This window comes from Dipodomys merriami, unplaced genomic scaffold (assembly GCF_024711535.1).
Source record: "Dipodomys merriami isolate MVZ:Mamm:240054 unplaced genomic scaffold, mDipMer1.0.p SCAF_7, whole genome shotgun sequence".
Taxonomy (NCBI): Eukaryota; Metazoa; Chordata; class Mammalia; order Rodentia; family Heteromyidae; genus Dipodomys; species Dipodomys merriami.
In genome coordinates, this window is record NW_027206290.1 from 35,463,836 (window position 1) to 35,491,276 (window position 27,441).

At 38.8% G+C, this 27,441-nt stretch overlaps 1 protein-coding gene and 1 pseudogene across 1 annotated transcript in view; one reads left to right on the forward strand and one right to left on the reverse strand.

Annotated features, from left to right (window-relative positions):
• The window catches only part of LOC138816760 (guanylate-binding protein 1-like), a 28,420-nt pseudogene extending 12,547 nt beyond the window's left edge, over nt 1-15,873 (forward strand).
• Nucleotides 1-27,441, reverse strand: part of LOC138816535 (guanylate-binding protein 7-like) — a 96,742-nt gene that overhangs the window by 41,463 nt on the left and 27,838 nt on the right. The window lies entirely within an intron of this gene.

Sequence of the window (27,441 nt, forward strand, 5' to 3'; positions counted from 1 at the left end):
CAAAAAGCAAAGAATTATGGAAGGAAAAGAGGCCATACTATGTCTCTTTCCCCATGAACTGCTGTAACAGAATGCCCCAGACATAAGGCACAGGCAACAAAAGTGTACTCCTCACAGTTATTTTTTTAATACTTTTATTGTAAAAATACTGGACAGAGGGGTTACAGTTAGATGAGCAGAGTAACTGTACATTTTCTATTGTGCATTGTTACCTCCTTTGTTTTTCCCCTACCATCCCTTCCCTCCCACCTCCACAACTACACTACCCCCAACCAACCACCTAAATTATAAAGTTTGTTTTTCAACATAGTGTCTTGTACATCTCGTTGTTACAATGGGTCAACTTGTATCCCAATTTAAACATTTTGTTTTTTCCCTTCCCCTCCCCAAATTAGAGAAGTGTATATACAAGATGCAGGGCACTGACATCAAATACAGTGTAAACAGGGGTTATACCATGAGAGAGGAACATACAAAGAAAAAAAATCACATAGTACATTATAAATACGTTAGAAACAATAGCAAGAAAGAAAAAAACCACTTGTGTCCCTATCTTGAGGTTCATTTCGCTTAACATCATCTTATCCGGTCATATGTACATAGTTTTTTACCTTTTTTACTTGTCCCAGACATATACTAGTTATTGCAAATAAGGGATACCATGAGACCTATGTTTCTTTGGGCCTGGCTTACTTCACTTAATATAATTTTTTCCAAATCTTTCCATTTCCTAATAAATGGGGCAATGTCATTCTTTCTGATGGAGGCATAGAATTCCACTAGATAGGTAGGTAGGTAGGTAGATAGATAGATAGATAGATAGATAGATAGATAGATAGATAGATAGATAGATAGATAGATAGATAGATAGATGATATAGAGATATCACATTTTCTTGATCCATTCATCTACTGAGGGGCATCTGGTGGCTCAATTTTGGGCCTCGGGGAGCAGGGCAGGGCTGTGGATCTCTTCTTCTTCCCCCCTGAAAGTAGGCAGGCTTTCCCTGGGAACTGGGGACCGCTGAGCCTTCAGTGCACAGGAGGCCTCCATGTGGTTGATGCTTTGGCAGAAGAATCAGGAAGCCCTCCATGTGCAGCTTACTCTGGTGCACAAAGACGTCCAGGAAGCCGAACCCCATGCACACGTTGAACCACTTACAGATGCTGGCCTCGTGCAGCAGCTGCGGCTCCTCGGCCGCCAGAGCGGCGTCCCCAGGCGCCTCCTGGGGCGCCTTCTCTGCTGCCTTAGCACAGCCACCTGCAAACTGCTGGTTGGACACCGAGCCCTTGGTCCTCGGCTGAGCCCGCGGCCCTGGGCCCCTGGTCGGGCGGCTGCTGGCCCCAGAGAAGTCCGGAGGCAAAGGGTTGTTACTCTTTTTTAAATAAGTATTTTTTATTGTGAAAATACTGTACAGAGGGGTTACAATTACATGAGCAAGGTAATGAGTCCATTTCTGAGTTTTGTTACTCTCTTTTATACATCTGTATGAAGTGTTTCAATCATATTAAAACTTTCTCACTGTTTCCATTCACCCTCCTATAAATGACCAATAGATACAAAAAGGAAGAAATGGCCTACATGTTTAACCAGAGATGAAATGTAACTAAAAACTACACTGAGATTCAGTCTCACCATACTCAGCAACAAGAACGCAAGGGGAGAAAAAGGAACCCTCATACACAATTGGCTAGAATTTAAGTTAGTGCAGTCACTCTGAGAATTATTATAGACATTCCTTATGAAAGAAATAGAACAACTATATGATCTTGCTGTATCACAATTTGGACATATATTCAAAGGAGTATTCATCTTTGTTTTCTTAAAACATAATAACTTCATTACAGAGACTTTGATCTCTGTATACAGATCTATATAATATAGATATAAATCTATAATCATCATATAAATCAAAAAATACAAGTCTCCATTGACCAAGATGCATTGCATTTATAAAGTGACTTGCTGAATGGTAACTTCTTTGTACAACTACTTAAATATAATAAAAATATAATTTAAGAAGGTTTCTAAATAGAGTTTGGAGGGAACACTACTATCCAGCCTGTAGAACATTGCAATCGTGCATAACATTTCTCTGCCTTTCCTTTTCAGTGGTATGTAAAAAGCTGAAGCTATACAGGTGACTGCATACCTGCTGGGGAAAGAAAAAAGAAGAATGAGCAGATTATGGAACAGAGAGAAAGGTGTTATCAGGAACATATAAAACAGCTGACTCAGAAAATGGAGAGGGAAAGGGAAGAGTTATTAGCAATTCAAGAGAAGACTATTGCTCTTAAACTCCGGGTATTTCATTATATCCTTAGCATTCACAATCTGAATTAAAACCACAGTAGAAAGGTTACAGAATCATACAGAATAAAAAATGCTCATGCCCATATATTCTAACACCACTTTTATTGCTTTCCTATTTCAACTCTCTATTACAAGCCATTTGCATGTAGAATATAATCCTGCACAATCCATTTTGTTGGTTTCTAATAAAACATTTAGATTGCAATGAATTCCATTCATATTCAAAGATTCCAGAATTGTTTTACAGCAAAAGTATTTTAAAAAACTTAACAGAAAAACAGAAAATTGTAACAAGTATAGAAGACTTCAGAGAAAGATGGATAATGAAACCGATGGAGGACAGAATTTAAGGTCAAATGTTAAAGTTCTTCAGCAAATATTTGAAGCAATATGGAATGTATTAATAAGTTTTATAATCTTTAATATTCCTTTTTCCTCTTTGGAACAGAAACAACTACCTGAGGAGGGATTCAAAGAGGAGAACAGAAGACTTCAGGTGGACATCTACTATATGGAGAGGAGATATAGAGACAAATGTATTAACACATACATAATTGTCACAAAATGTTTAGAGCATGGATTTAGTTTCCATTTCTATAACCTCACATCCAAGTCCAAATGTAATGAAGACACTGAAAGACACTGAAACCTCATATGATTGCTACACATCTACACTGGAAATTCACACTTGTACATTTGTTAAGCCACAAAATTTGCAAAGATAAAATAGAGAAAGCAATCTGTTATCATCTAACATTATCTATTTAATTCTTACCTACATTTTTTTTGGGGGGGGGGTCTGGTCATAGGGCCAGAACTCTGGGCCTGGGCGCTGTCCCTCAGCTCTTCAGCTCAAGGCTAGCACTCTACCACTTGAGCCACAGCACCACTTCCGGCTTTTTTCCTTTTGTTTATGTGGTTCTGAGGAATCGAACCCAGGGCCTCATGAATGCAAGGCAAGCGCTCTACCACTGAGCCACCTTCCCAGCCCCTATTCTTACCTACATTTTAATTGATTGATATACACTTTCCTGGATCCTATATTTAAAATCATCAGCATTTTATACTATAGGATATAATAAATTATTTAAGTGAAGTACATTTATAATGGAGAGCTATTGGGTTCCTCCTGATAGTAGATTACATCTTCATCCATATCGTACTTCTAGATTCCTCAACCCCATGCTCTTACTCAAGGAAATATGTATGCCATAAGTAGTTAACAAACTTTTGGGGCACAGTAGGGTAGTACTACTGCCAGTGGCCAATAGATCACAGGTATTGAATTTAATAAGAAGTCTATATTAACCATCAATGCCAAAGCATATTCATTTTAGTTTGTAGACTGTGTACAGTTAATAACTGAATAGTCATGTCTGAGATGTAGGTCAATGGAAAAGTGCTTGCCTAGCAAGTGCAATATCCTGGGTTCAATCTCTAGAAACACAAAAGGAAACGACATAAATAAATAAATAGCTCATGTTCAGTGGGGAAAATGTACCACATGGACCCTGGATGAAGAAAGATCTGGCATCTGTGGAAGTACCTATATCAGAGAAGGTTTTTTCATATCTCTATATTAGTATTTGGAGTTATTAGTGCTCATTCTCAGATTTAAGTCACGTTGGACCTTTGAACTAGAGCAGAGCAAGAAACAGATAGTCTTCACTTCTCATGCCATGTCTCATGTGAAATAATACATCAGAGGCAATATGATCACCCCAAAAGGAACAGTTCTCCTGGTGAAATTCTTCTATATAATAGCAAAATAGACAATAAGTGTTTGAAGAAGGAGGAAACAACATTATTAATTCTGTATACTTCATTTCTTTGTGTTTATTTTTCCTCAATGGATCAGACAAAAGCCGAATCTGCACAAGCAAGGGGAAAACCATTGGAGAAAGTACAAATGAAGTATGAGGAGATAATGGAAACTAAAGAAAAGAATTATCAGGAACTTGTCCAGTTGTTGAATTGGAAAGCAGAACAGGAAAGATTTCAGTTAATAGCATAAGAAGACAGGAATCTTGCCCTTAAACTGTAGGTATTTCATGTGTTTGCCTAATTTTCTTTACTCTAATGGTTGCAATACACAAATCAGAGAATAAAGATCTAGAACCAAATAAAGTTCATAAACAGCCAGGCATTTTCCTATAGATTTGATTCTCTTTACATATCTATCCCTGCCAGTCTATGCATGTTCATTAAATGTCTTCTACAAACAAGTTTTCCTCATGAAGTTTGAGTCATGACATCACTCCACTTAAGTAACCATCAATTGAAAAGATCCAGGAAAACAAGCTCTGCATATGCTACAGATTTGTATTCTTGACTAATGGCACAGAAACTATTGTATGATCACACTTTAAGTAAGTAATAAGTAATAATTGGGCTGGGAAGGTGACTCAGTGGTAGAGCGCTTGCCTTGCATGCATGAGGCCCTGGGTTCTATTCCTCAGCACCACATAAGCAGAAAAAAAAAAGCCGAAGTGGCACTGTGGCTCAAGTGGTAGAGCTCTAGCCTTGAGCTGAATAACTGAGGGACAGCGCCCAGCCCCAGAGTTCAGGCCACACTAGCAGACCTAAAAACAAATAAGTAATAATTAAGGACTTGACTGTCTCATACCTCATAGAATAATAGCATTTATTTTCTGCCTCATGGAGTCCATAGTGGTTTTCTTTTTAGTTACCTACAGTGTCATAACCTCATGGAATACCCTGATAACATAGGAAAACTTTCTCAGAAACCGTCTCTTCCTTGAACACTCTGGATAAATGTCCATACCACTATTCCCCACCTGTTCTCTGGGCCTTACTCTAAATACATGAAGATGACAGACATCTGCCCAGAAGTACTCTCTGGATAGCTCTTCTTCTGATCTCCTCAATTCTTTCTCCCAGGCTTGAAATAAATTTCAGGATCATACAACTCCCTGCTTTCCAGCACCATGTAGAAATCTTCCTATAGGTTATGATTGTGAGATGAAAATCCATTTCATATAAGGCAAAAGGTTAAACAACAGACAACTATGATAATTATACATGAAACCCAAGGATAAATTCTGGAGCTATAGTATTTCAAGGACTATATGAATAAACCTCTTCTGAAGATGGAAAGAAGTTCTATAAAAATAATAGCAAACACAGGAGGGCTCAAGGGGAATTAACACCAAGTGAAGAAAGAAGTTACAGTGGTATTTCAAAATCTAGTAGATTTATTTAAGGAATGAAAGAGAATGCCATTTGAGAGTTACATAGCAATCTATGTAAAATCATTTTATGTATGTAACCTAGTTATATTTTTCCCTATTTAGGAATAAGAGCAACGTCTTCAGGAGGAAATCAATGAAGAAAGAAGAAAGTATAAGAAACAGTCTCAGGACATGGAAAGGAATAGAGAAATGAAACAGTCAGGTATTATAATGTAAAATATACAAAGATCAAAGTTTGCTTCTCATAGAGCCTGTTGTTATGCTACAGATGCAATGATCAGTTTCCAAGCTTCAAACGGTTGGACTTGAACATGAAATGTGTCTGCATATAGATTGGCCCTTAAACTTGGCCAAAATGGAGTTGAAGTGGAAAGGAAATGAGATATGTAAAAGCTTTCCTTTCTTGTTTATGTAAACTACTAATACTAATGATTTTAGTGAACTTACACACATCCTGTATACCAAGTCATTCACATTTCCTGTGGAGGAGGTATATATTTTGCTGTTGATTTGTGTTTTAGAATAGGAAACTATCAGGTAGCCTGTTTAAGGCAGCCTTTTGTCCCCTCATCTACAAATTACTTCTAGGCATCCTCTCTGGTATGAATTCTGTGAAAACAGACAAAAGTATAGAAAGTGAACAGTATGTTTTTGGCATAGGTATTCCTTAGGTAAAGATTGGTCAAGGAGTCATTTCTGCTAAACTTAAAGGGGGATTGTCCCTTTTTATATTTTTTGAAATTTAGTAGCAAATGTAAATTCCTCAAAATAATGGTTTTCACATTACCAAGGACTATCCATAACAATTAGACTGCATTCTATATATAGAAGATGTAGGCAGGGACCACATTCCAGAGCCCTAGCAGAAGTGCTTCACTCAGAAGAGCAACTATATTAAGCCAAGGCTTGATGTTTGTTGTCAATAAAGCCCAAGAGTAACCACAACCCTCTCCTCAGACCCAAGTCTGATCTCTAAATTAGTACAAGAATAGCAAAAGATTTGACTTCACTTTCAAAGCTCTACCTAAACATGAGAAAGTATGTCACACTAGAAGAATTACTGTCCTCAGAGCCAGGTATGGTGGTTTATGTCTGGAATCCTAACTGCTCAGGGGATGGAATAGAATCATAATTATAGGACAGCCAAGCAACACATTATAAGATCCTATGTGGACCACTAAAAGCAGCATGTGTGGTGGTGTGATCTGGTCATCCCAGCTGGAAAGCATAAATAAGAAGATGATGTTCCAGGTCAACCAGACCTTAAACGAAAGACCCACTTGAGAAATATTTAAACATAAAAGGCTGGGACCATGGCTGAAGTGTTAGTGTACCTACCTAGGAAGCACTGGGCCCTCAGTTCAAATTCTAGCACTGTGAAATAGATCACAGAGATAGATAAAGATATCAACATAATTAACATTTGAATAAAAAGAGAAGAATATAGTAATATTACTTTATTTTATCCATCTTATTCTCAGGGGAGTGTGCAAAGGCTGAAAATTCACAGGCTACACAAAAAATTGTGGAAGAAATACAATGAAGATACCAGCGTACGATGGAAGAGAAAGAACAGACTTTTCAGAACTGTGTAGAACAATTGACTGAGAATATGAAGAAGGTTAGAGCTCAATTAATAGGAGAGAAAGACCAGGCCCTGGCTCTAAAAATCCAGGTAGTTCATTGTGTCTTCTCAATTTTCTTATCCAATGAGCAGGGATAAATGACAGAAATTTCAAGTTAGTGCTATTGGTCCAGGTAAGAAAAATTTGCAACCAGAAAACCAACTAAAGATTTCCTTTTTTTCATGTTCCTGTCACTTCTAGTTAATGATTGCTAGTGGTCTTTTACAAATCAGTCAATGTACAACAATAAATAATCACACAAGGTGCATTATATGTATCAAATATCAATCTTTATCTAGTGAGAGAAAACGATCCAATCATCTTTTTCAATTGAGAAAATTATAATTTCATAATAGAAACTGCTATGGGGCCTAACACAAGCAAATATGCTGTACATGACTACTTTCCTTCATAAGGTCCATAGGTATTTTATATTTGCAATATTCTGTGTCTTCATGTCTCTGACCAACCTCCTAAGTAGGAAAACTCCCTAACTCTATTCACCAGAAGTGTGTCCAGATGGTAGGTATTTTCCTGTTTTCCCTGGTCCTATATGAGCTTTTGTTTTATTTTGTCCACCTTATATGATGCAGGAAGGCAACAACAATATTTTAAATAATAATTTTCTGAGCATGATTTTCTAATGATGAGGAAAAGTACCTGTTTATATTAATTATGTAGCAAGAATGTAGGATGTAGAGATGGTACTAGGGTTTGAACTCAGGGCTTCATTCTCCCTAGGCAGGTGCCTTACGACTTCAGCCATGCCTTCAGCTAGATATAAAAAAGGGGGGACTTATCTCACTTTTATTGAACAAATTCTTTTTATTTTATTAAATTTATTTTATTGTCTTTAAGTAGTTGTACAAAGGAGTTTCACTTTCAACCTGCTTGTTTAGGCATACACTGAATTTGTTCATCCTAATTTATTCTGCACAAGATTTTTATTTCCACATTCTCTTTCTAGAAACAAGACGAACGTCATAGTGAGTGAATCAGAGAACTAACCAATCCACATCAGCAACAAATGGAGAATCACAAGAAGAAAACAATGTGCTAAATCATCATGTTCTTTGATGTGAAAGTTTAACTTTTCATAGAAACATAGGCTTTCTCTTCTGGTCTTTTTTCTTCAAAACTTATGTTCAATGAGCAGAACTACAGAACTTTTTACATTCAGCCTCCAATAATAATTATTGGAAAGCTTATGAGTAAAGGCAATGTGTTACCCTATTGAAAATGTCATTCATACTTTTCGGCAGTACTAATAAATCACTATTGAAAGTAATTTTGTCAGAAATCAGGCACATTTACTCTAAGCAAATTTTCAGCTGTGTAACCAAGATTTCACTTATAACTGTCTTTAGTTAAGTAGGTTTACATATATATATATATATATATATATATATATATATATATATATATATAGTTATTGTATTTAGCACAGACTTTTCTGTCTCATTCACACACAGTGCTAGATATCCTCACCACCATGTTTTCACTCAAGGGTCTGCTTTGTCCTTTTATTAGGTTTGAGAGCTAAGAATCTTAAAAGACTTATATTTAACAACATTTTTGTTCTGCTTTTCAGTTATTATTTCCTTCTTTGAGCTACTGAGTATAAAATGTCTCCTTAAGATGTATCAGAAAATAAATCAATTAAAACCAAGAAACTCATACAGATTTTGAACTGAGATGAATTTCATATTAAAGTTTTTAGTAGCAGACTCTTCAAAAACCAGCTCCAGATTCTATAGTTCTTTAGCCCAGAACAACAGCACTTCAAATGTCTTTTTCTTTAAATTTATTATAAAGCTGATGAACAGGGGGGTTACAGTTATATAAGTAAGGTAATGAGTTATATGAGTAAGGTAATGAGTATATTACCCCCTCCCTCATTTACTCATGCTTATCACTCTCTCCACCTCTCCCAAGTTGTAAAGTTCATTTCTAGTGAGTATCATTGTTGCATTAATTCAGCCCTTGTCCTGCTGTTTCTGTGATTCCCTTTCCCTTCCACAGATCAGATAAACTTATATACAAGACAAATGGTACAGAAAACTAAAACAGAAAAAAAAGAGAAATAACTGCTTAAGAGATAATACCACAGTCAGTACCATCTGCCACCAAAGTCTTTGTATCAAAGGCCAGAACCTGTACTGATACCCAACATTAGTTCAGACAGCCTGGGTATATCCATTTTCACTTTTTTCTCTTCCTTTTCTTTTTACTTGTTTGTTTTTGCTTTGTTTTCATCTGTTCTGTGGTTGGGTTGGTTTTGTTTATATTTTTAGCTTGCTTTATTCTGCTTAGGCTGGACTTAAACCCACTATGTAGGCCATGTTGGCATTGAACTCCCCACTATTCTGCCTCAACTGCTAGGTGCTGCGATTGCACCTGTGCACCACCACGCCAGGCTCTCCACTGATGCATTCAGTAAATAAATTGCCCCAACATTCATAACAGGTCTGCTTCTAAGTCTGACAGAAGTTCATCGTCTCGGCAGAATCAAAATACTTTCCTGTGTGTGATACTGAATGTGAGGGTTTGTTCATGTGCTACACTGCTAACAGAACCTTCTACATTAGTAAATGACATTTGTTAAGGTCATCCAGTACAGGCAGGTAGGTCACTGAGGTGTGCTGTCCCCATTAAGTTCTAGGAAACAAGAACCTTTTTTTATTTTTTAGTATTTTCAGGTACCTTGCAGTACTTTTTAATATTTATTTTTACTGTAGTCTTTCAATATTCCTTTAACTTTTTTCCTACATTAATGAACAAGTTACTCACTTTACTAAGACATTTTAGGCACCATCTCTTTAAAAAGCCTTTTATAAACTAACAAAAGAGCCAAGCACTGGTGGTTCATGTCTGAAATTCTAGTTACTCAAGAGGCAGAGATCTGAATGATCTGATTATCTGGATATTAAAGTTTGTTAGGCTCTATTTGCCAAATAACCAGCAAAAAGGAGGAGTGGCTCAAGTAGTAGAGTATGAACCAAGTAAACAAGCTGAGCAAGCATAGGGCCTGATTTCAAATATTTCAAAACTAAGTTGATTTCAAATTTCAGTACTAAATATAGATAGGTAGGTAAATAGCTAGTTAGACAGATAAGAAAGTAATGAAAGGCCAAGACGAAAGCAAGAAAGTTTCACCCCATTCCTCTTCCATAATAAAACCTTGGGCAAAATTTCCAAACAGCTTTACCAGAACTCTGAAAGGGAGAAAAAGGGTATGGCAACTAAGCAAATCTTTGACCAAGAAGAAGGCCACACAAACAGCATAATAAACGGTGTCATTTGTAACTGGACCTCACATCATGCTCCTCTCAGTATGAGAACTAGAATACGTTGTATTGAATGCCAGGTGGGTTCTGCTCCTCACTAGTAGAACAGTTTTGTTATAAGAAATTATTTTGTCTCATTTGACCTGTGGGCAGATGTTCCAGAGACATTCCAGTGTTCCATCTAACAGTTCTCCAGAATGCAGAAGAAACTAAACAGAAGTCATTTTGTCAAAACATTGAGAGATAAATGAACTAGGTCTTCTACCTGGGAAAAAAAGTAAGGAACAGTTGATAGAAATAATAGGTCTGAAGTTCAGAGATAAACTAAGTACAGAGATAGACTAAGCTGAAGTTTTAAAGATATAGTATCATAAAACTTTTCTTTGCAAAGTAAATTCAATCAGGATAAGTAACTATAACATTTTTCATCTGCATCCCTATTTCTACTCAATAGTATTAATCCCAAAAGGAATTTAACTACTCTATTTACAGTAGCATCAAAAAGAAAACAATATGGCCAGGCACTAGTGGCTCATGCCTATAGTCCTAGCTACTAAGGAGACTCAGATCTCAGGATTGCAATTCAAAGCCAGCTCAGGAAAAAATGTTCACAGGACTCTTATCTCCAATTAACCACCAAAAAGTTGAAAGTGGAGCTGTGACTCAAGTGGTAAAAAGTGATAAAGCATTAGCCTTGAGCAAAATAAAGCTCAAGGACAGTGCCCAGGCTCTGAGTTCAAGCTCAAGGACCTGCACAACAATGTGAATAAATTTAACTAAATATTTACAAGTCTTATACTCTGAAAACTACAATGCATTGTTAAAAATTAATTTATTATCGGGTGGGAGGAGGTGGGGGAGTATGGGAAGGAATGGGAAAGAGGAGGCAACAATGCCTGATAAGAAATGTACTCGTTATCTTGCCCAAGTAATTGTAACTCCTCTGTACGGGATTCTCACAATAAAAAAATAATTTATTATGACTAAAAAGTATCTAATCTTCATAGATTGGAGGACTTTACATTGTTAAAATGGCAATGCTCACTAAAACAATTCACATATTTAAAGCACTTTTTGTCATAATCTCACAAATGCCAAGCTTAAAATTTATGCTTAAGGTTATTCTAAAGTGCAAACAAAAAGCTTGGAAAGACACAAAGTTAAAAGACTCATATTTTAAACTAAAAGACATACATCAAAACTACAGTAATCAAAACAGCACAGTAGTCACAGGATGTGACACATATGTACCAATGGAACAGAAAACTAAAGATCATCATGTGAGCAAAAAAGGTCAGACTGGGGATGACAAGTGTAGCATGTTCTTCCTTACACACACAGTGCATAAACTTAACCAAAGATGTGTCAGTCTTCCACATGTGGAAATTTATATACACACACATATATGGATGTGTGTGAGTATGAAATAAAACAATAAAGTTTTATTCCACCTAAGAAGAGTAAAACTACTATTTGTTGAAACATGGATGGAACTGAAGATAATGTTTAGTGAAATAACCATTCCCATGAAAACATATTTTCTCTCATCTGTGGAACTTCTGAAGAAAATAAAACCAAAGATCATGGAAATAGGAAGGGTTAGTGACACTTAAGGGAAAGGTGGAAGGGGAGCGAAGAATTGAAGAGAAAGCAAAAGGGGATTGACTATGGTCAAAGTACCTTCTATGTGTATATAGAACTGTCACAAGGAAACTTGTCATTGTGTACAATTGATATTCACCAACTTAAAAAAAGAAAAGACAGAGGAGCCAGTTTACATTAGTCAGTCGAGGATAACATAAAAAATGAAGACGCAGATGAGTTTTTCTAAAAATACAATTTTTAAACCCGCCATCCTCAGTAAAGTCTGCTATGCTCAAGCATGCTTCCACTGTATATTTGGCAGGTTCAGACGGGTTGTTTCCAGCTCTAAGTCAGATTACATTTCTGTCTAGAATGCCAAAGTCCACTTTCACTGTAAGTGAGGTTGTGTCAGTGTTCCAGAATGACCTCACCTAACCCTTGGATGCTATCCAGGTGTCACAGGTAAATGATGAAAACATTCACTGACTTGCTCTATTGATAAGACATATAGTTTGAGATAAGGTAGTGGATTCTTATGATTTTATGTTGCCTGGAAAACCATTTTAAATATAAAATGTTTAATTTTCCCAATATACAGAGGCAAGGTGCAGGTATGCTAGGCACAATTTCCCAAATACACCCCACCTGAATAACTCAAGTCAGTGGTGATTTAATAACTAGAGGCTATTCACTTTTTTTGAGCTCTCTTTAAATAGACCGTTCATGCATTTCCCTCTCCACTTAATATGACCCGCATTTATTGTTGCAAGTGGCTTAGCATATTGTTTCAAGTAGCCTTGGCTTTCCTTCCATTCATAGTACACCCCCTCCACCCCAGGATCTGATAGTAAAATATTCCCATTTGCTTCCTGTTGTTATAATATCATCTGTGCTTTCCATCTGAAGGACTGGGAGCTATTTCAGATTCACCTGGTTTTTCCAGATTGACCTAAGAGAACTCAAAACCCTGACACTCCCCGCCCCCTCAGCAGCTCCACGGTGAGGCTCTCATGAACTAAACAAAAGTCACACAAGACTCACAAGGCAGGCACAATTATGAACAAGGTCCCAATGTGAGGGAGCTTTGGTTGTGAGTGAGGAAACCAGGTATCATTCTGTCTGCTATGAAAGACATCTGTAAAACACTGTGTCCCAGTACCTTTCCTTTCCTACTTGGGCACCATTGCTAGTACTCCAGTAATAAAACCCCAACTTATATAGGAGGGTATCAAAACAGAAGGGTGTATGATCAAGCTAGACAAAAGACATTATGATTCAATAGAGGGTTTTAGAGAATTCACCAAGGGGGAAGGAGGGATTAGGGGTGCTGTCTAGAATAAGTGTGTCATAAGTACAACACCACAATGTCATGTGCTTCAAAGACATCTCCTGTGTTTTGCTATTATTCATTGTCTGTATGCTTTCTGAAGGAATAGAATAAATGATCCAGCCACCAACATGAGGATGTCATCTCTGCCGCTTTGAATACTTAAACCTTAGAGATGTGGCAGGGAAAAATACAAAGTAACCACTAGAGGTCAGTGCTGGGACACCAACCTTGTAAATGTAGCGGGGTCTCATTCCACCAATCGTCAGTAGAACTCAATATTCAGTGTGAAGTGCTTGAGTACTCACACTTGATGCCGGAAGACATTTGCATTCATGACTATTATGTGGATATTGCTTACAAGTTGCTTAGATTAAAATGTGCATATCCATGTGTTTCTAGTAACCGTTTGCCATGAGTGGCTATATTTAGTATAAGTATAAACTGTCAATCACTTGATAGATTTGCAAATTTATCAAACCTTAATATAACCTGTCTGTTCCCATTTGGCTGATGATACAACATCATACCATGTCCTGTTGACTAATTCACATTTTATAAAAGTTTTATAACTCAATAGTCACATTTAATGTCCAACTTGATATAATTATTTGTATTAAAAATAATATTATTTATGAATCACGTTGTACCATTTCTAGTATCACAATTACTTGGAGGAAGGGTTTTTAAGAGAACATTTTCCTGTGAAGAATGCATGCCTTTTTAGAGTTAGCTAAGAACACACTGGGCCATTGACAGCTTACTTGCAGTTTGCAGATAGTGTGTTGATGACCTCCCAGTTTGGAGAGAGCAGCTTACTCTGAGAACAGCTGCACACACCACATGATGTAATTCTTCCCCCCAAAAGCACAACAGCTGACATTTTACATGGCAATGCATTTTGCTGGAGATTGGAGATGTGGACAAGGGAACTTATCTCTTGTTTCTTGATCTATTTTTTCCCCTTGTGTTACTGAGAATGGAACCCAGGATCTTACACTGAGCTACATACCTAGCTGAGATGTCATCTTTTCTCCTTTGATTCATCTGTCCATAATAAACTTTGAAGAGAACAATAGTCTTCCTCATCACACTAACTCAGCCCAAATTATTTCTACCTTTCTAGCTCTAATTTCTCCTTTCTCATATTGTTTGCTTTCCACTCAGAATATTTTTGAGCAACAAAATATTACCAAACAACTGATTAGTCATATTATATTGCTCCTGTTTCTGCTGTGTTTTCATTCTTGTCGTCACAGGTGTATTTTTGCAATAGGCATTTCAGTTCTGCTTAGAAACACACCCATTTCTTTCTCAAGAATTTTGAGGTGACAGTAGATGAATGGATCAAGAAAATGTGGTATATATACACAATGGAATTCTATGCCTCCATCAGAAAGAATGACATTGCCCCATTTGTTAGGAAATGGAAAGGCTTGGAAAAAATTATATTAAGTGAAGTAAGCCAAGCCCAAAGAAACATAGGTCCCATGGTTTCCTTTATTTGCAATATCTAGTATATGTATGAGTCAAGCAGAAAAGGTCAGATAATGTGATGTGAGGAAAATGAAACCTTAGATATGTATTTAAATTTTTTTCTTTCATGCATTTGTTTCTAACGCATTTATAAGATTATTTCTTTGTTGCTTTGTATGTCCCTCCACAACAGTATAACCCCTGCTTTCACTATATTTGATGTCGCTATAATTTGTGGAGGAGATGGGGAAAAACAAGTCATTTAAGGATATAGGTGGACCCATTGCAACTATGAGAAGTACAAGTTGTCATGTCGAGAACTAACTTTACAACTTAGGTGTGGGGGCGGGGGGGGGAGGATTGGGGGGGCCGGGGGGGAGGCTGGGAAGGGATGTGAAGGATAAACAAAGGAGAAGGCTGCAATGCTTGATAAGAAATGTACTCATTATCTTGCCCATGTAATTGTAACCCCTCTGTACAGTATGTTCACAAAAAATTAAAATTAAAAAAAAGAATTTTGAGGTGAGATTATAATAGACTTTATTTTTATAATATTTTAACCCACTAACACACATAGAAAAAAATCAACAGTAAGCTATAATAAATCTTTTCTTCTTAGTAATTAGGTTAAATACTTCAAATAAAAAAAAAATACAGAGATCACCCGCCTGAGGTACCGGCTTGCAGAACAACTGATCGCCAGGAACAGAGAAACCTACAAGGCAGGAGTCTCCACGAGGAACCCACCCTCACACCTCACTCCCCACCCGAGCAGAGGGGCTCCATCCCGCCAAAGCTGCCCAGCACCGGCAGCTCCACAAAGGGACCTGGCACAGGCAGCTCGACAAAGGGACCTGTCTGCAGATCACCTGCACAGAGGCTGCCTGAGGTTACCGGACCCGCCCAATAGCAATCTCAAGACCCAGCGGGGACACTGTGGACCTGACAGCTTCGATAGAGGCAGAGACAGAAAAGAATCACACAGAGCTACCACCGCCCAACCCAGCCCGCAATCACCCCAACTGAACTCGGATTGCAACAACAACTGACGATCTACACCACACAAAAACAACCAGCTCCAGGGTGAGTACCCCAGAGGGGACAGTGTATCCCTCAAGGGAGACCAGAGCTGGAGGGAATCCCCAGACCCTGACCTAGACTCCCTACCCCAACACCTGGATCACAGGAACCACTAAAACTGGGAACTGTTTGAGAGCTCCACCAGCCCGTGGAGCATACTCCGCTGGCCAGGCCAGAGCAAGAGTGCCCCTGGAAGGGAGCATAAATGCCCAATCCAGGAACAGCGCCCATGAGTCAAGACTACCAACAGTAGAAGAAATTTGAACTGTGTCCCCCAGGCTGCATAACCTAGTTGGTATACACATCAGCACAGGCCTAACGAGCATGCTCCAGGCTGCATAACCTAGGTGGTATACACATCAGCACAGGCCTAACGAGCGCGCCCCAGGCTGGAGCCAGAACCAGGCCCGGGGATTGGGCACCTGAACACAACCAACTCCTCCCAACTGAAGTAAAAAGCTGAGCATACACCTCAACAGAGGGGAGAAAAACAGGGAACAGCACTCCCCGGGAAGCATGCCTGTGACAACAAAAGACCTGGAGGCTCAGGACAAGAGAAGCCCAAACCCCACCAAAACTCCACCCATATACCCTAGGCTGGAAATTGGGCAACACAGGCTGCCAGCACCTGATAGTAAGCAGGAGCTCAGGCGGATAAAGCGGCTCAGCAGTAGAGTGAGAGTCTTGGATGTATGAGGCCCTGGATCTGATTCCTCAGCATCACAAAAGCAAAAAGGGTCAGAAGTGGTGCTGTGGCTCAAATGGTAGGGAGCCAGCCCTGAGCTGAAGAGTTGAGGGACAGCACCCAAACCTAGAGTTCAAGCCCACAACCAGCCCAAAACAAACAAACAAACAAAAACACACCAGGAGCCCATAGCAGACTCCAGTATTTGGGAGAGTGCATCCAGAGCATCTGATCATCCCAAGAGCACCCGTAGGAGCAAACACAAGCAGTCTAGGCTGCTCAACCCTTCCAAAGGCGGGAATTGTCAGCAATCTACAGCAGAAAGCTGAGAATCCTAAGTAGGTCAGAATAGCAGCTGGAATTAGGCTCCCAACAGAACCCAGATCAGGCACAGACTCTCTCTACCAATACAGAATCAGCAACCAAGCAAAGACAGACACACCAAAACAAAATTGCAGAGCAGTCTCCTGAAACCCCATGCGAAAATCACAGAGAAAAATCACAAGGTTTACCACCGCCCAGGACAGCAAGCTCACCTCAAAAGCCAGCAGCCACACAGGGGAGAGCCCCAGTGAGAGCAAAGCAGGAATGGAAGACAAAAGCTACATCCAAGGATTGCTGGAGGCAATGACTCAAGAAATAAAGCGAGAAATTGATCAGAAATTGAAAGAGCACAAGGATGAACTATCAAAAGAGATACAGGATATCAAACAAAAGTTGGATGCAAAAATCGAAGCTGCACAAACCTCAGTAAGAAGTGAGATAAACACCAAATTAGAGGTAATGCATACCTCACTGAGAGGTGAGATCTGTACTCTGAGAACCAACATTGAATCCATAAAGGGATCCATTTCCTCCATGCAAACCACAATAGAAGCCACGGTCAACAGAGTGAATGAAATGGAAGGTAGAGTGTCAGATACAGAAGACAGAATACATCAACTGGACCAAAAAGTGACAGATATGGAAAAATCACTCAAATTAAACCAAAGGGAAATTCAAGAGCAAGCAGATAATGCTAAGAAATTTAACCTTCGCATAATCGGAGTGGACGAAGTTGAGGAATTCCAGAGGAAGGGAATGCAACACCTATTTAATAAGATAATCAGCGAAAATTTTCCCCACCTCAAAAAAGACCATCTTACCTACATTACAAAAGCTTATGGAACACCAAACAAGCAAGATCCCAGGAGAAACACTTCTAGACACATTTTAGTAAAAATGATAGATCTGAATAATAAGGAAACAATCCTGCATGCAGCAAAAATGAAGAAGGAGCTATACTACAACGGGAAAAAAATTAGAATCACTGCAGATCTCTCCACACAAACAATGAATGCAAGAAAAGCCTGGGAAAGCACCATACGAGCCCTGAAAGTCAATAACTGCCAACCCAGACTGATATATCCGGCAAAGCTAGCATTCACATTCGATGGAGAACTGAAAACTTTTAATAGCAAAGAAAAACTAAATGAATACATAAACATTAAGCCAGCATTACAAAGAATTCTAAGAGGGGGAACACAACCTGAAGAAAGCAACCAGGAACTGGGACCTACCCCAAACAGGCATTACTCAAAGTCTAACTGAGCAAGCACAGGAGGAAAGGAAAGAAGAAAAACTTAGGAAAACGGAATGGTAGGGACAGCAATGCATCTCTCTATGCTTTCTCTTAATATAAATGGGCTGAATTCGCCAATTAAAAGTAAACGAACGGAGGACTGGATCAGAAAACAAAACCTATCCATCTGTTGCCTTCAGGAGACCCACCTCTCAGCCAAACATACAAACAAACTCAGAGTGAAGGGGTGGAAAAGGATCTACCAATCAAATGCCCCAGTAAGAAAGCAGGCGTAGCTATCCTGATATCTGACAAAATAAACTTTTCATTAAAATCAGTACAGAAAGACAAGGACGGACACTACATTTTAATACAAGGAACAATCCAAGAGGAGGATATAAGCATCATCAACTTATATGCCCCAAATATTGGTGCACCCAGATACGTTAAACAAATGCTCTCAAACTTACAGAATAAAATAGATCCCAATACGATAATACTAGGAGACTTTAACACACCACTCTCACCAAAGGACAGGTCTACCAACCAGAGGATTGGCAAAGAAGCTACTGAATTAAGTGAGGCCATACTTCAAGTGGAATTAACTGACATCTACCGAGTATTTCACCCTAAAACAACACAGTACACTTTCTTCTCAACAGCTCATGGAACTTTCTCCAAAATAGACCATATCATAGTTCATGCAAGGAACATAAGCAAATACAAAGGGATCAACATAATCCCCTGTATCCTATCTGACCACAGTGGAATCAAGCAAGCTCTCAATAACAAAGCATACCGCAGAAATTTCTCTAATACATGGAAATTGAACAGCACACTCCTTAACAATGCCTGGGTAAAGGAAGAGATCAGAGAAGAAATAAAGCATTTCCTACAACTCAATGAAAATGAAAACACCTCACAAAGAAACTTGTGGGACAACGCAAAAGCAGTCCTGAGGGGCAAATTTATTGCCCTCAGTGCCCACATCAAGAGAATGGAGACAGACCAAGTAAATAATCTCATGTTGCAATTAAAACAGCTGAAAAAGCAAGAAAAAATGGGACCTAAAGTTACTAGATGAAGCCAGATAACCAAAATAAGAGCAGAGATTAACCAATTAGAAAATCAGAAAACCATAACCAAAATAAACCAAACAAAAAGCTGGTTCTTTGAAAAAATAAACAAAATTGATGGTCCGTTGGCTAGATTAATTAAAAAAAGAAGAGAGGAAACCCATATTAATAGGATTAGGGATGCCACGGGAAACATCACAACACGTACCCAAGATATCCAAACAATTCTGACAGACTACTTTCAAAAGCTATACTCTCAAAAGGAAGAAAATCTGGCAGAAATGGACGCATTTTTAGAGAAATACAAGTTGCCCAAACTGAGCAAAGAAGAAGTTAACCAATTAAATAAGCCAATATCCTAGAACGAGATACAGGAAGCTATCAAAAGTCTTCTAACAAAAAAAAGCCCAAGACCAGATGGATTTACAGCAGAATTTTATAAGACCTTTAAACAAGAACTAATACCTATACTCCTCAAGCTATTCAGAGAAACAGAGAAGGAGGGAGCTATCCCAAACTCATTCTATGAAGCCAATATCACACTCATCCCCAAACCAGGCAAAGACTCAACCAAAAAGGAGAATTACAGGCCAATTTCCTTGATGAACACAGATGCAAAGATCCTTAACAAGATTCTAGCTAACAGAATCCAGAAACACATTAAAAAAATTATACATTATGACCAGGTAGGCTTCATCCCAGAGACACAGGGATGGTTTAACATAAGTAAGTCAATAAATGTAATCCAACATATCAACAGAGCCAAGGTCAAGAATCACATGATTATTGCCATAGATGCAGAAAAGACCTTAGATAAAATTCAACATTCATTCATGCTAAAAGCTCTGGAGAAAATAGGAATAGAAGGAACATTTCTAAAAACAATAAAAGCTATTTATGACAGACCAATAGCCAATATTATACTTAATGGGGAAAAGCTACAACCAATTCTCCTAAAGTCAGGAACAAGGCAAGGATGCCCACTGTCTCCACTCCTCTTCAATATAGTCCTGGAACCCTTAGCCAGGGCATAAGGCAAGAAAAAGACATTAAAGGGATCCGCATAGGGAAAGAAGTTTAAACTATCCCTTTTTGCAGACGACATGATACTATACCTTCACGATCCCAAAAACTCCATCCCCAAACTCTTAGAAATCATAAATTACTTCAGCAAAATAGCAGGATACAAAATAAACCCACAAAAATCAGTTGCCTTCCTGTACACTGACAATGTACAAGAAGAGAGGGAAATAAAGGGAGCAACCCCATTCACCATAACCTCCCAAAAAATAAAATATTTAGGAATTAACCTAACCAAAGATGTAAAAGAACTATTTAATGAGAACTATAAAAAGTTAAAAAAAAGAAATTGCAGAAGACACTAGGAAATGGAAAGACCTCCCATGCTCCTGGATAGGCCAACTTAATATAGTAAAGATGGTAATACTTCCAAAACTAATATACAAATTCAATGCAATTCCTATTAAAATCCCAATGACATACATCACTGAAATACAGAAAACAGTCCAAAAATTCATATGGAACAACAAAAGGCCTAGAATAGCCAAAACAATTCTAGGGGATAAAGACAATATGGGAGGGCTATCCATGCCGAACTTCAAACTCTACTACAGAGCTATAATAACAAAGACAGCATGGTATTGGCACAAAAACAGACCCGAAGACCAATGGAACAGAATAGAAGACCCAGAAATAAATCCACAAGCCTACAGCCAGCTGATATTCGATAAAGGGGCCAAAGACATACAATGGAAGAAACACAGCCTCTTCAACCGCTGGCACTGGGAAAACTGGGCAGCCACATGCAGAAAACTAAAAGTGGACCCCAGCCTATCACCATGCACTAACATCAACTCAAAATGGATTAAAGACCTTAACATTAAACCTGAATCTCTGAAACTACTGCAGGACAGAGTAGGAGAGACGCTTGAACTAATAGGCACAGGAAGGAACTTCCTGAACAGAGTCCCAGGGTCACAACAAGTTGGAGAGAGACTCGACAAATGGGACTACCTTAAAATAAAAAGCTTCTGCACAGCTAAATCTATCGCAACTAAGCTAGAAAGACAACCAACTAATTGGGAAAAAATATTTACCAGCAATATATCAGACAAGGGGTTAACATCCTGTATATACAGGGAACTCAAGAAACTAATCCCTCCCAAACCTAACAAACCAATTACTAAATGGGCAAGGGAACTAAAGAGGGACTTCTCAAATGAAGAAATAAAAATGGCAAAGAAACACATGAGGAAATGTTTATCATCCCTGGTGGTGAAGGAAATGCAAATAAAGACAACCCTGAGATACCACCTTACCCCAGTCAGAATGTCCCACATCCACAAATCAGCCAACAACAAATGCTGGAGGGGATGTGGAGAAAGAGGAACACTATTATACTGCTGGTGGGAATGTACACTTATACAACCACTTTGGACAGCAGTCTGGAGGGTCCTTAGAAAGCTAAAGATTGACCTCCCTTACAACCCAGTCATACCACTTCTAGGCATTTACCCTGAACACAGGAACCAATATACAAGGACACGTGCACCTCCATGTTTATTGCAGCACTGTTCGCAATAGCTAGGCTATGGAAACAACCCAGATGCCCCACCACAGATGAATGGAACCAAAAATTGTGGTATCTATACACAATGGAATATTATGCAGCCATTAGAAATGACAAAATAATGGCATTTGCAGGGAAATGGATGGAGCTAGAAGGAATCATGTTGAGCAAGGTAAGCCAAGAACGAAGAGACAAATGGTACATGGTCCCCCTGATAAGCAGATGCTAAATCCAAAATGTTAGGTGATAGGACAAAACTAACAGGCCTTAAGAAACAAAGAACTCCCACTCATCTGGTTGAACCACTACTAAATATCCCCATGCTGCTGATCACATATATGGTATATAACATGTGAACACCATTATGTGTCACAGACTGTGATAGACAATTTGCTCCAGGAAAGTTAGAATGAACTTGTGACTTTAAATGAACATCATTATCCCACAATACTGTGAAATTCAGGAAATTATGTAATCACTTAATCACAATTAAAAAAAAAAGAACCTTGGGGAAGGGAGAGGGGATGGTAGGGGGAAAACAATGAAGGGGGTAACAATGTTCAGGAGGAAGTGTACTCAATACCTCACTCATGTAACTGTAACTCTCTGTATAGTATCTTTACAATAAAAAAAGTAAAAAAAATGCATAGGCAGGGGTAGAAAAAAACAACAGTAAGTGATGAAAAGTATTTTCCTATCAGTAATTGCTTTAAATGTAAATAAATTGAACACTTCCATTAAAAGACGTCTGTTGGCTGAGTGGAAAGAAGAAAAGATCCTACAGAATGCTAACTGAATTCATGCTCCAAACATATATAAGATCTATGTGAAAGGATGGGAAATGGTCACCAAAATGGTCTCCAAAACAAGCAGAATGACCACAATGTTTGTAACTACATAGGCATTCAGTGAAAAGCTGTCACAGCAGATCAAAACAAAGAGCAATTTACCTTAAAAATAAGCTCATAATAAATCAATATGCAGCCAACCTCAGAGTCCAAACGACCTGACACACACACCAGCACTGGCATAACTGAAAGAACTAGTCAGCAACACTATGATAGGTGTGTTTAACATTCTACTACTACTAATAAAATATCCAAAGAGACATGAGAAACATGATAGACCAATATTCAGGTACTCTATATTCTGACACCAGTATACTTTCTTCTCAAGCACACATGAGACCTTGTCAGGATATATCATATATTAGGACACACACACACACACACACACACACACACACACACACACACACACATCCATATTCTACCTTCACATTCTTGTCTGTATGTAGGACATTAATATTTGGAACATCTTTGAAATCACTCAACATATATACTTTGATATGTGACTATTCAAAAATTTTCAGGACACAGACTGGGAACTAATTCAACAAGCAAAGGAGAAAATATGTCTTCTTTGTATCCAGCATTTAAAAAACAAAAAACCAACTTCCAAGAAAACTTTCAAGCAGCCTAATGTACAAATGATGAAAACCTGCTTTCCAGTCACTGCCTTGAGAAAGGGCCTGTTTTTCTAACACCAAAGCTGTTTCAGAGAAATTAAGTTTGTTAGCTTTCACTTTCAAACTTAGGTTTGTCCAAACTGAAAGTTGTTTCAAGTTGTCCTGAATTAACACCAGAAATCTCTTGCTCATGAATAAAAACAGATAAGCAGGGCTGGGAAGGTGGCTCAGTGGTAGAGTGCTTGCCTTGCATGCATGAGGCCCTGGATTTGATTCCTCACACCACATAAGCAGAAAAAGCCAGAAGTGGTGTTGTGGCTTAAGTGGTAGAGTGCTAGCCTTGACCTGAAGAGCTGAGGGACAACGCCAGGCACAGAGTTTGGGCCCCATGACAAAAAGACCAAAAAAAAACATAGTAAGTCCAGAGAGTTTAAAATTTTGCAAGGCTAAACAGACTTCAAAAACAGGAACAGTTAGGAGCTGGGAAGGTGGCTCAGTGGTAGAGTGCTTGCCTCACATGTATGAGGCCCTGGGTTCAATTCCTCAGCACCACATAAGCAGAAAAAGGTGGAATGACGCTGGGGGCTCAAATGTTAGAGCACTAGCCTTGAGCTGAAGAGCTGAGGGAAAGCACCCAGGCCTAGAACCCAGGAACCTAGAACCCAGGAACCGTTAAAGGAGAGACTTATATTCACAGCAAGTTTCAGTCCACTTTAGCAAAATTCAGAGCCATAAAGGGGAATATACTTTGCAGAGATGTTTCTTTCCAGTCTGGCATCCATATATTATAAGAGAAAAACTTCATCTTTCATGAACATAATCACTTTTACCGTGCCGATTCAGTCAATCAAAAACAAAAACCTTGTTCAGGGCTTATGTGGCAGAGGTTTTGATTAAGCAGTCAGAAAGAGAGAGAAAGCCCTGTCTTCAAGGAGATACATTCTAGCAAGTTGTAAAGAACATTGTAAAGCAAATGGAAAGTCAAACAACTATAACTCTTATGCAGAAAAATGAAGCAGAGAAGAGGAAGAGCAGAAGCTTGCACATTAAACTAAAAGAATTTTGCAAGAGGATTAGGAAAAGCATCAATAAAAATGATACTGAACACCTAAGGCATAAAGGAGTTTGTCACCTGGATATCTCGGGTAAATGCGTAAGTGATGGCCTACCACGTCTGAAAGACTACAGGAGTGACAGCTGTTGATCAGATAAGACTCGTCTTATCATGTCTATATTCACTTAGGAAAACATGGGTTTTATTCATCTTAAAGCAAAAACCTGAAATGAGTCTAGGCCCCTTTTTTTTTTTTCAGTCCTGGGTTTTGAACTCAGGGCATAGGCACTGACCCTGGCTCATTTTGCTCAAGGCTAGCACTCAACCACTTGAGGAGCTGCAATACCACTTTCAGCTTTTCCTGTAATTAATTGGAGATAAGAGTGGGAGTGGGGCTGGGAAGGTGGCTTTGTGGTTGAGAGCTTGCCTCGCATGCCTGAAGCCCTGGGTTCAATTCCTCAGTACCACATACACAGAAAAGGTCAGAAGTGGTGCTGTGGCTCAAGATATAGAGTGTTAGCCTTGAGCAAAAGAAGCTCAGGGACAGTGCCCAGGGCCTGAGTTCAAGCCCAAGGACTGACAACAACAACCAAAAAAAGTCTCATGGACTTTCCTGCCCAGGCTGGCTTCAAATCACCAAGTAGCTAGGAGAACAGGTTTGAGCCACCAGTGCCTGACTCTAGGCCCCTTTTCACAGACATGTCCACCACAGCCACTGCTGGGGTCAGAGGTCAATTCAGAAGGTGTGTCAATGCAATGGATGCAACTGATCCATCCGCACCTCTGCCACTCTCAATGCTGAGACCTAGGTGACGCTCAGGCATTGCCCAGTGTGCCAGTTAATGACCAGTTCCATGCTTTCCAAAGAACCACAGTATGCAGAAGTTAGTGAAACATGCCCAGAATTTGCTCCTGCAGCTTGTCCTAGGACACAGTTGACTTCATCATCTCCCACCTCCACCATCCATTCTGGATTTTCCACCTCTCTTTGTACCAAACAACAGGCATCTCACTGAACCATCTTTTTAAAATAGGGGCTAAGCATGTAGCTCAGTGTAGGGCATATGCTTAACAATAACAAAACCCTGAAATTGGATTCCTAGCACCACAAAATAATTAACGTAATTTTTAAAACTTAAAAGCAATTTGAGCAAGCACTGGTGGCTTATGCCTATAATCCTAGCTACTCAGGAGGCTGAGAGCTGAGGATTGCGGTTCAAAGTCAGCCCAGGCAAGAAAGTCTGTGAGACTATCTCCAATTAACCACCAGAAAACTGGAAGTGGCTCAAGTGGTAGAGCGTTCTCCTTGAGCTAAAGCACCCAGGCCCAGAGTTCAAGCCCCACAACCGACAAAAAAAAAACAAACAAAAAAAAAAAAAACAAAAAAAACAAGGTAATTTGAACTATGTACTTAAAAGTATTTATTTACAAGACTAATCATCATCATACCACCACCCCCCCCAAAAAATATAACTTGAAAGCAACTTATTCAACAGCTTTGGGTCCATAAAGGTGAGCTTATGTTCTCAGAAGGAAATGAGTAGCACACAACACTTTACCCTAACTTCAAGGGTTTATGATGGTATATTCAGTCTCCTACACCATTTTCCATAATAGTCATGTTGTGGTTGGCCCCTGACATACTGTTCAGTAGCATGTTAAATCACCATAAACAGTTTCACTTTGTTGAATAAAGATATATAGGTGGAAATCAGATAGAAACAATTATTTCAGGTTTCTCTATAAATAACTTCAGAATAATGGCAAATTGACTAGTCTTGTCTAGTCTCATTGAAAATCAGCAATAGTGGAGCACTGTTTAGAATCTAGTTTATTTAACACCTCGCTTTGTACATTTTTGTTGATCAGTTCATTCTGATCTACTTCAGGGTCAGATGTTACAACTTTTTTAAACATTTTTGAAACTTTATCAGGAAGTGGTGCAAAAGTCACAGACATCAAGTAGTTTCAGAAGTGTCACTACTGCAAAAGAAAAAAATAGAATGAAGAATGAAATGTCTCAGTAACAATGTATTAGCTGCAGAGCAAGCAGGCACTGTTAAGAGACGTATTCCTGTACTGTCATCTTCAGAGTTTCCTTTTTCTTTACTTTCATATAAAACTTCACAACAGAAGCTGACTGTGCCTAGAGCTGTTCTTCAACAACATTTTAGCCTGTTACCATGTTAGCCTATCAACATGGCCTTGAGTCAAGTATTCCACAAAAAGTATCTACAATCTTTCTTTCCTAAATTGTGACCATAAACAGTATGATCAGAAATGTGCAACTCTCCAAGTGCCATCCTGTATAAATATGTACAGGTTCTTGGAAGAAAACCTTCAGGCTTCTTTTGCTCAGAAAGGGTATTGTTTTGGTAAATCCCCCTGATCTTCTTTCCTATTTGCAGGAGGTAATGAATCATTATCCTATCTTAATTTTTGGCTGTGCTAGTTTGGGTTTGACATTTACCTAAATGTAAACACATTTTATTCAGTGATGGTCTACGTTTTATGGTGTTTTGGATTTAGATAGCATTATCAATGCTACATACTTAGAAACTGTACTCTACTCCTTTTGGTCAAGTGTGTGAGAAATTTAAGTTACTGCTATAGATGTGTACAAGTTCAAATGTTTACAAATACAATGAAGCTCTGAGCTTTTCTTTGTTATCGTTTTTAGTAACACTAATAGTAATAGAATTCTTCATTAAAGTTTATTCTCGTGTTCTGTTTCTTCTTGAGAAAATTCTAGCAGTTGTAAAACTTCAGAAGGTCCAGTTCTGCCACCACTGCACAGGCAGAGTGCCTGGAGAAGACAAGGTTTCCTTAGCAACCACCTACATTCTGGAAGATGGGAAGCCCAGGCCTGTGAGCTTCTTGTGAAGCAATGTTTTCAGTCCTAGGCAGCTGGCTATCAGGGTAATTCCTTAGTCTGGAGAAATGAACAGTCTGGAAGCAGAGTGTGAACATCTTATCTTGGTTCAAAGGTCACAGAGCATCTGGGCCTGTGAACCTAGGTAAATATTATTGAGACAAGCTTCTTGTTTGAAGGTCTGTATGCCTGTCTTCCTTATAGCTAGTCTATGTTTTATACTTTGTTGAT